General features: G+C 32.1%; 1 pseudogene; it reads left to right on the top strand.

Annotated features, from left to right (window-relative positions):
• Positions 1 to 7,549: 7,549 nt before the first annotated feature.
• Positions 7,550 to 7,941, top strand: LOC125224009 (non-specific lipid-transfer protein pseudogene; annotated as a pseudogene).
• Positions 7,942 to 8,852: the final 911 nt, after the last annotated feature.

Genomic DNA, 8,852 nt, shown 5'->3' with positions numbered 1-8,852 from the left:
TTCTGCTAATTTTTTAATTTATTTTTTATAATATTTTTTCAAATCCGACTCATAACGGTGTACTGACCAAATATACAGTCACGGCAAATGATTGTATATGAAGGGCTAGAAAACAATTAATTATTACACTACAAAAAACTGTCAATTTACCAGCGAAAATTGGTAGCAGATATAGTATGTTGCTGTTAGTAGCGGATTGGGGTCGGAATATCCGCTAGTAATTATACTAGCGAAATTAGTAGCAAATTTATGATGGATTTTGATTCCTCAATCACATGTCATAGTTAGCAGCGTATATAGCAACAGATTGATATTCACTAGTAAGTAGCAACGAACAAATGTTGCTAGTAATAAATTACTTACAATATTGCAGTGGATTGATATTCACTAGTAAGTAGCAACAGACAAATGTTATTGGTAAACAATTACCAACGGAATTACAACGGACTCATTTACATTGCTAAGTAACAACAAACAAATTTCGTTGGTAATAAATTACCAACAATATTGAAGCGGATTGATATTCACTAGTAAGTAGCAACATACAAATGTTGTTGGTAATAAATTACCAACGGAATTACAACAGACTAATTTGAACTGCTAAGTAGCAACAAACAAATGTCGTTGGCAATAAATTATCAACAATATTGCAACGAATTGATATTCACTAGTAAGTAGAAACAGACAAATGGCGTTGGTAATATATTACCAACGAAATTACAACGGTCTAATTTTCACTAGTAAGTAGCAAGAAACAAACGTCACTGGTAATAAATTACCAACAGAATTATAGCAGACTAATGTTCATTGTTAAGTAGCAACAAACAAATGTCGTTGGTAATAAATTACCAACAAATTAGCAACGACGAACAGTGAGCGACTAATTAACAACGAATAATGTCGCTAGTAATATGTTACCAACAAATTTGCAACGGAAAATGGTTCATAAGTAATTATCAACGAACAAATGCCGTTGGCAATAAAATACATTAGCAACAAAATATGGTCCACGAGTAATTATCAACAGAAAAATGTTGCTGGTAATAAATTACCAACGGAATTGTAGTGGATCTTGGTTGCCTAATGTACTAGCGGAGAAGTTTCATTTGTGATATTTTCTCTTCAATGAAGAAATAAATAAATACGTAAAAATCAAATATCTAATTTGGAGCCCGATGTTGATAATTATTTAAAAAATAGTTGAAAAATATTTATTTATAATAATTTGACTTTAATTAGTATTATGTTTGTTAATTTTAATATATATTACAAAATATTAATAATAAGAATACATTTTCAATTATACTTTTTTTATACAAGTGATTGATTTCTCTTTTAAGTTCGTCCCACTGCAAGTGAGTAATTTTCATTTTTAAGCAAAAAAATAATGTTCTCTCCGCCTTAAAAGATAGACTATTTTACCATTTTTTGTCATCCTCTAACATTAGACCAAGTCTAAATATGGAAGTTTTTTTTACCAATTACACTACGTTTTCACTCTCTTTTTCTTACTTTTTACCATCTCTCTCTTACTTTACGAATTGCACATTAAAACCCATGTTATATACAAATTTGTCTATTTTTTTTGGACGTCTATTAATTATTTTATTCTCTCTTAATCTCTCATACTCTATTCTCTATCATTTGATTCAATATAATTTTCTCATTCGTTCTCATTATTGAATATTCTTGAATAAAACTAGTAAGGTAAAATTTGTACATATATTATCTTAATTCATAGTGTCCAATTTATATTATAATAATTTTTGCTAAATGTAAAAGTCTTAGTCCAGCTCAATTATCTATGTTAATGTAAATTAAATTGTATTGATTATTGTTTAGTCTATATAGCAATATTTAAATCATTCAATATATAACATTTCTTCAAACTATTTCATAAAGTCATCGAGTAAATAAAAATTAAATATAACATAATGACATAATAAACTAATATATTTAATTAAAACCATAATTAAAAGGAGAAATAATTAACTTTGTCTTTAGAAAATTTCTTGAAACCTACGAAACAAAGCCCAATAGTAATTATTTATTGAAACAAACCCTTAGGCATTAACTAAAATCTTACTATTAAATTAGGTCAAAATCCCACTGTGGGTTAAGTTTAATAGCACACAATTCTTCATTATACAGAAATTCTAATCAATCCTGCCGCCGACATTTCCTCTCCGCCGCCGCTGCTACCGCTGCCTCTCTCACCGGCTTGCACCATCCTGAACCTTCCTCTCACGGTTCTCTCTCCAATGTTTGCTTCTAATTTTACTAAAGCATTATATATGCAAATGTTCTTGTGAATTTTGATTGCTTTATATGAATTTCGTGCACATGTATTTGTGAATTCGCAATTGCAGATATAATATAGTTCCATCTGCAAATTGCTCTTAATTGATCATATTGCTTGTTAATGTTAATTAATAACTTTCATTTTTCTGTCTTTATTTTAATTCTAGTTGTTTCTTTATTTATTTTTTATATATTAATTGTTAATAGATGCTTCATATCATGTTTATTAAGTACATTTTTAATGTCAAATTTCTTTTATTATTAGAACGAGATATGAATGCAGCACTTGTGGATGTCAATCTCATGGGTGATGATGGGCACATACTTCTGGATGGAAGGAAGCAATTTCAAAAGGATACACATACTGGGTTTGGTAAGTGTGTAATATATAAAAATTCTTATAGTAGATTTATTATTTGTAGTAATGTTAGTCTTATTATATTTTGATAAATAGACGGCGGAAAAAGTTGTTCAAATCAATGACTGTGTGTATGAACCGTTCATGGTACGATAGAAGAAGTGAAGACTATAAAAGAGAGTATCAACTAGTACATGCCCCAGCAGTCCCAGCACTGTAGTCACTCTACTGTCAGTCTAGTCGTGATGATCTGCGGAATTAGTAGATTGACATTTGTTTTTTTTATTTATAAACTAGTATAGTTTAAACTTATAACGGTACCAGATTTCATTTTTTTTTTTAAAAGTACATTACTATTACTTTATCAATCTATATTACTTGTCTACAAATTGATGTTGTTTATTTTATATTTTGTTGGTTTGCTATAAGCAATTTGTTGTAACTGGATAAACAAACAAATAATTGAAACAATAATGTGTAACTTAAACTTAGTAGCAAAATACCAATCAATGATTTTTTTAAAATATTAAATTTGGGCTGAATTGAGCTTGTTGCTAATTTGTTGATAATTTTAGGACAAATTAAGTGTGTTGCTAACAGTTTGTAACGGACTAAGTTTGTTGCTAATTTTTTCGATCCCTTTTTGATGCCGATAATTTAGGAGCAAATTTGGTGCGCTGCTAATTTCGTTGCTAACAATTTGTAACGGACTAAGTTTGTTGCTAATATTTTCGATCACTTTTTGATTCCAACAATTTAGGAGCAAATTTGGTACACTGCTAATTCGTTGCTAATAATTTGTAACGGACTAAGTTTGTTGCTAATATTTTCGATCCCTTTTTGATTCCAACAATTTAGGAGCAAATTTGGTGCATTGCTAATTCGTTGCTAACAATTTGCAACATACTAAGTTTGTTGCTAAATTTTTCGATTCCCTTTTGATGCCAACAATTATCAACAGACACATTCTGTTACTAATTTGTTACTAAACCATTAGTAGCACAATTTTGGTTGTTGCTAAATTTAGCAGCAAGGAATTTACTAGCAGTGTTGATCTGTTGCTAATGCGTTGCTCTAATCCATTTTACTAGCGGAATTATGCGAATTAGCAACAAAATTTTCCGCTAGTAAACCGACAGTTTTTTGTAGTGTTACTCCTTGTGTCACTTTTTAATACTCATCTCATGTTTCCTTTTATGTGCATTTAATTAAATACTATATCACATTTTTAATTTATTATTTTTATTCAAAACATTATTTATATTTTATTATTACATGAAACACTAAAAAAAAATCTTTTAAGGACATCAAAATTGAGACTCAATTACTAGCATTCGGAATTATTTTTAAAATAATCATAATTTAGGATTCAAAAGAAAGCGTCCCTAAGTTGATGACAAACTATTTTAATATTTTGTTTTTTTTAGCACGATTTTATTTGTATCATCTAATTTTAGCTGGGACACCAACAATAAGAAAATTTTATAAAAAGTTATGGTATAATTAGACAGACAGCTAGCGTCCTTAATAACATTAAAAATGTTCTTAGCCCTTTTTTTATTGTAGTGAAAATAAGATATAGTACATTATATTAATTTTACTCCACTTTCATTTATATTTATAAAAATTCATAGAAAATTAAAATGGCGTTTTACAATTGTACTTTACTCTTTCTTCATTAACTCACACAATACTATATAAAATTCCGTGCTGAAAACCAAATACTTCATATTTATTGGGTCAGAAAGAGTATTACTTTGATCTTTTGTCCAAAAGAAATACCTCTATTTGTACTCCCTCCGTTCCATAGTAATAGAGTCATTTTGTCATTTTGGTACGTTCCATAGTAATAGAGTCATTTCTCTTTTTAGTAAAAGTCAACACATTTTTCCACACCTACTTTATTCTCTCTTACTTTTTTCTCTCTCTATCTCTCTACTTTTTCATTTTCCACTTTATTCTCCATTTATTTAACTCACCTAACACAATTTTTCTTAATCTCCGTGCCGATCATATTCATCAGTACATTCAACCTAGAAGGGACCTACAATGGGGCATGGGGGTCCCATGGAACCCCCAACTTTCAAAATTCAGGAGAATATCAAGTAAACGTAGAAATAGATCATCAAATTCGTTCAAGAAAGGGCAAATGTGTAGTGATTTTTATTCCTTTCGTCCCACAATAATTGTTACTCTTTTCCATTTCGGTCCGTTCCATAATAATTGTCACACTTAATTTTTACCATAAATGATAAGTAGGTCCCACATTCCACTAACTCACTTCACTCACATTTTATTATAAAATCAATATAAAAAATGGGGTCTCACATTCCACTAATTTTTCCAACCAACTTCTTTTTACATTTCTTAAAACTCGTGCCCACAATAAGAGTGGTAATTATTGTGGGACGAAGGAAGTACTATATATACTACTTCCTCCATCCCAAGGAAGATGACCTCTTCCTTGGGCGGTACGAGAATTTATGCAACTTTATTTTGTGTGGAGTAAAAAGAGTAAAGTAAGAGAGAGAATAATGTAGAGATAGATGTGTTTCCATTTATAGTAATGGTCATCTTAATTGGGACAAATCAAAAAGGAAAATGAATTATCTTCAATGGATCAGATGGAGTATTAATTTCAGATATTAACATAATTCTCCGTAAGCGCAGGTGGCTGACTCCTTAGTATCCCTTTTGAGAGGTCCAGGTTTGAATCCTATTTGGACCGAATTTATGCTCAGTTTGTGCTTTCATTTACATATGCACAAAGAGTCTCTGAATTTTATATTTTTTGTTACTTATCATCTTTACAAATACACAAGCTTTTAGTTTTAACTTCTTGCAATAAAAAAATATTCTCAGTTATTACCTTTCATTAAAATTAAAACAACATCATCTCTATTTTTCTCTCTCTTACTTTATCATTTTCTTATTTTACTTAAAAATTTTATGGAGAATACTTCTCATTTTATCAAATATACACAAGCTTTTAATTTTAACTTACACACACTTTTTTTTATTTTGCACACAATTTGCAATAAAAAAAAATCTCCTTATTTATTACTCCCCAATAAATTGGAAACATAATCATCTATATATTTTTTTTTCTCTTTATCATTTTTTAGTCAACTAAAAGAATTTAACACTATATAATATCTCGTGCAGAAAAACAAAGTGTTTCGCATAGTGGGACAGAGGAAGCTATTGTCACCACCCTTTTATTATTCGTACTAATTATTCATCTATATATTTCGTAACTTTCAACCATTACGTTGAGGATAAATATCAAAAAATACTTTATTACCGTTAATTGAAAAACAAAGTGTTTCGCATTTAGCGGGACAGAGGAAGCTATTGTCACCACCCTTTTATTATTCGTACTAATTATTCATCTATATATCTCGTAACTTCCAACCACCCTATACAACTACTTACGTTGAGGATAAATATCGAAAAATACTTTATTACCGTTGATTGTAAATTGGACCACATAGTCAAAATTCCGCGTCCGTCGCCGCCTGAAATTGCGCTAGTTCACCTTATCTTGATATTTATTTATGAGTAAAATTAAATGTTTCCCAATTTGCGCCAACAATTACAGGGTGTTTAATTACAATTACAGGGTGTTTAATTGTTTATTATTAATGCATGGACCTATCTAAAACAGGTAGGTAGAGTTAGATATCTAGTGGCAACAAATCGCAAAAATTAAGCTTTTATGATTCACACAAAAGCTCGCGCCGTTCCGCCACCCTACACCCTTCTTGCCCTTCAAATATATTTATAACCTAATTAAATTATTTATCTTGCAAGTTGCAAACATAAAACTTTTTTAATCACTGATTCTTCGACTTCTCCTCCCTCTGTTCTATTGTAGTAGAGTTCATTTGCTATTTTTTATGCTTTATAATAGTGAAATCATTTTTATTTTTTAAGTAAAAGTCAACACATTTCTTTTCACTTACTTAATTCTCTCCTACTTTATTATCTCTTCATCTCTCTACCTTTTTCATTTCATATTTTACCTTTTCCTTTACTTAACCTACTTAACACAATTTTTCTTAAATCGCGTGCTGAAAAGAAATGCCTCCACTAATATGAAACGAAGGGAGTATATGATTATTTATTAAAATCGGTTAATAAAATAGTTACCCATAATCTTCTTCATATTGATTATGTATGCAAAATGATGAGTTATAGCAAAAAGGATATATATAGTCTAGACCTGTCCAAGGTTTACCGAATCGCGATTCGGTTAAAACGGAAACCGTAACCACCGGTACGGTTCCGAATCGAAACCGTGAGAATTTACCCGAATCGAAACCGTCAATTTTCAAACCGTGGTTAGGTTCAAAAATTTTCGAACCGAAATCGTACCGAAACAGCTAGTTCCGGGTGTTTCCAAATCGGAACCGCTAATAACCGGCGGTTCGGAATCGTAAAAAACCGTTGGTTTGGAACCGAAACCGAAACTGGCGGTTTTGGAATCGAAACCGCAACCGTGAAACACCCTTGTAATTTGGTTCCGGTTCGTCAATTTCCAAAACCGGAACCAACGGTTCCAAACCGTAACCGTCGGTTCTGAAACAGTAGGCACCTCTAATTTAGTGCTGTTGTATTCCTAAACCGATTTATACGGAGCAGTATATTTTAGCAATATAAAAATAGGTTCTAGAATGTAATTATGTAATTTTCCTATAGAACTTTATAATCAAGAGGTACACACTAAATCATATAGATACAGGAGAACGCAATATTAATCACTCTACTTAATTATTTCTCCGCGATTGTTAATCTCCACATTAATTAATATTTTTCGCCACGTAAACCATAATTTTCATCAATAATTAAAAACTACCCTATATATATAAGTCATTTAACCCCCCCAAATCCTTCAATCCAACACCGTCCATTCATCCACACTAGAACAATCTAACATATTCTCAATGACCAAATATTGGGCTACTTTCATTGTGTTGTTTTTAAGTGTGATGTTGCTCGCCCCCAAGGCGCATGCCGTAACCTGTGACTCGGTGGCGAGCAGCTTGCAGGCATGTAGTTCTGCCTTGCAGAAGGGTGGAACCGTGTCATCGGGTTGCTGCAGTGGGATTAAGTCTTTAAGCAAATCAGCCAACACCCCGGCGGCACGAAAGACTGTTTGCCAGTGCGTAAGGGGTTTGGCTAAATCTTACAAAATAAATTCTCATACTATTTCCTCCATCACTACCAAGTGTAAGGTCAAAGTTCCCAGCCTCAGCTCCAACATTGATTGTAACAAGTAATATACCATCTCTTTATTGTACAAATATTCTTTTATTTATCTTATTTTAATGCCTAACTAATAAAGTTTTTTTTTTCAGGGTCTACTAATATATAATTGAACGGACGTGGTAGCAGCCTGCATTTGCTTTTTCACTTGTATCATAAATTGCAGGATCACGTTTTAAATAAACATTTTATGGATCTATGTAGTTATGATTTATTTACTATTATTAGCGTGGTGATACGGCAATATTAGTTATTGCTAGCATAAGGCGATATGTACAATAAACTTTAATGGTTTTATTTAGTTTTCTGTCGTTACGTTGTTTGGTGTTATTATAAGTATCAAAGTTTCTGTAATACTAGATGGTTGCTTTAATTTAAAAAAACTTTTTTTCTTTGTGCTATTGGTTTGAATCTAGAGGTAAGAGCATCCACAATAGCGGACATTCTGGCTGGCGTTCGACCGGCGACCGGCTCGTCCGTCGGGGACGTCCACTATTGAGGCGGACGAGCGGGCCGGTGACGGACGTCCCGGACGGATGAGAGGTTGTCCGTGATCATGCGCGGACGTCCGTCGGTTCGTCCGTCCTCTCGTCCGCTATTGTGGTCAGGAGACGGACGTCCTGGCGGGCAAGAGCATTTTTTGAATTTTTTTTTTCTTTGAAAACTCTATGTATACGGCTCGTTGCACTTCATTTCATTTGTACCACGGACGAACGACCGGTTAATACATGTATTGCCATGCACAACATGATCGTCGGAAATGAAGGCCTAAAACAAAAACATATCATAGCGTCGGGCCGAGCGAGACCCTCGTTCGACTAGCGGCAAACTATACAGATACAAGGCATACTAACATGTACTTTGTTTGAAGCGTTTTTTTTAATTGTACTATGTTAATTTTTTTTTATTTAATGAAATTATTATT

This window comes from Salvia hispanica, chromosome 1, assembly GCF_029641045.1.
Source record: "Salvia hispanica isolate PSC_SH4W2 chromosome 1, Shi_PSC_v1, whole genome shotgun sequence".
NCBI lineage: Eukaryota > Viridiplantae > Streptophyta > Magnoliopsida > Lamiales > Lamiaceae > Salvia > Salvia hispanica.
This window is presented reverse-complemented; position numbering and strand designations above follow the sequence as displayed.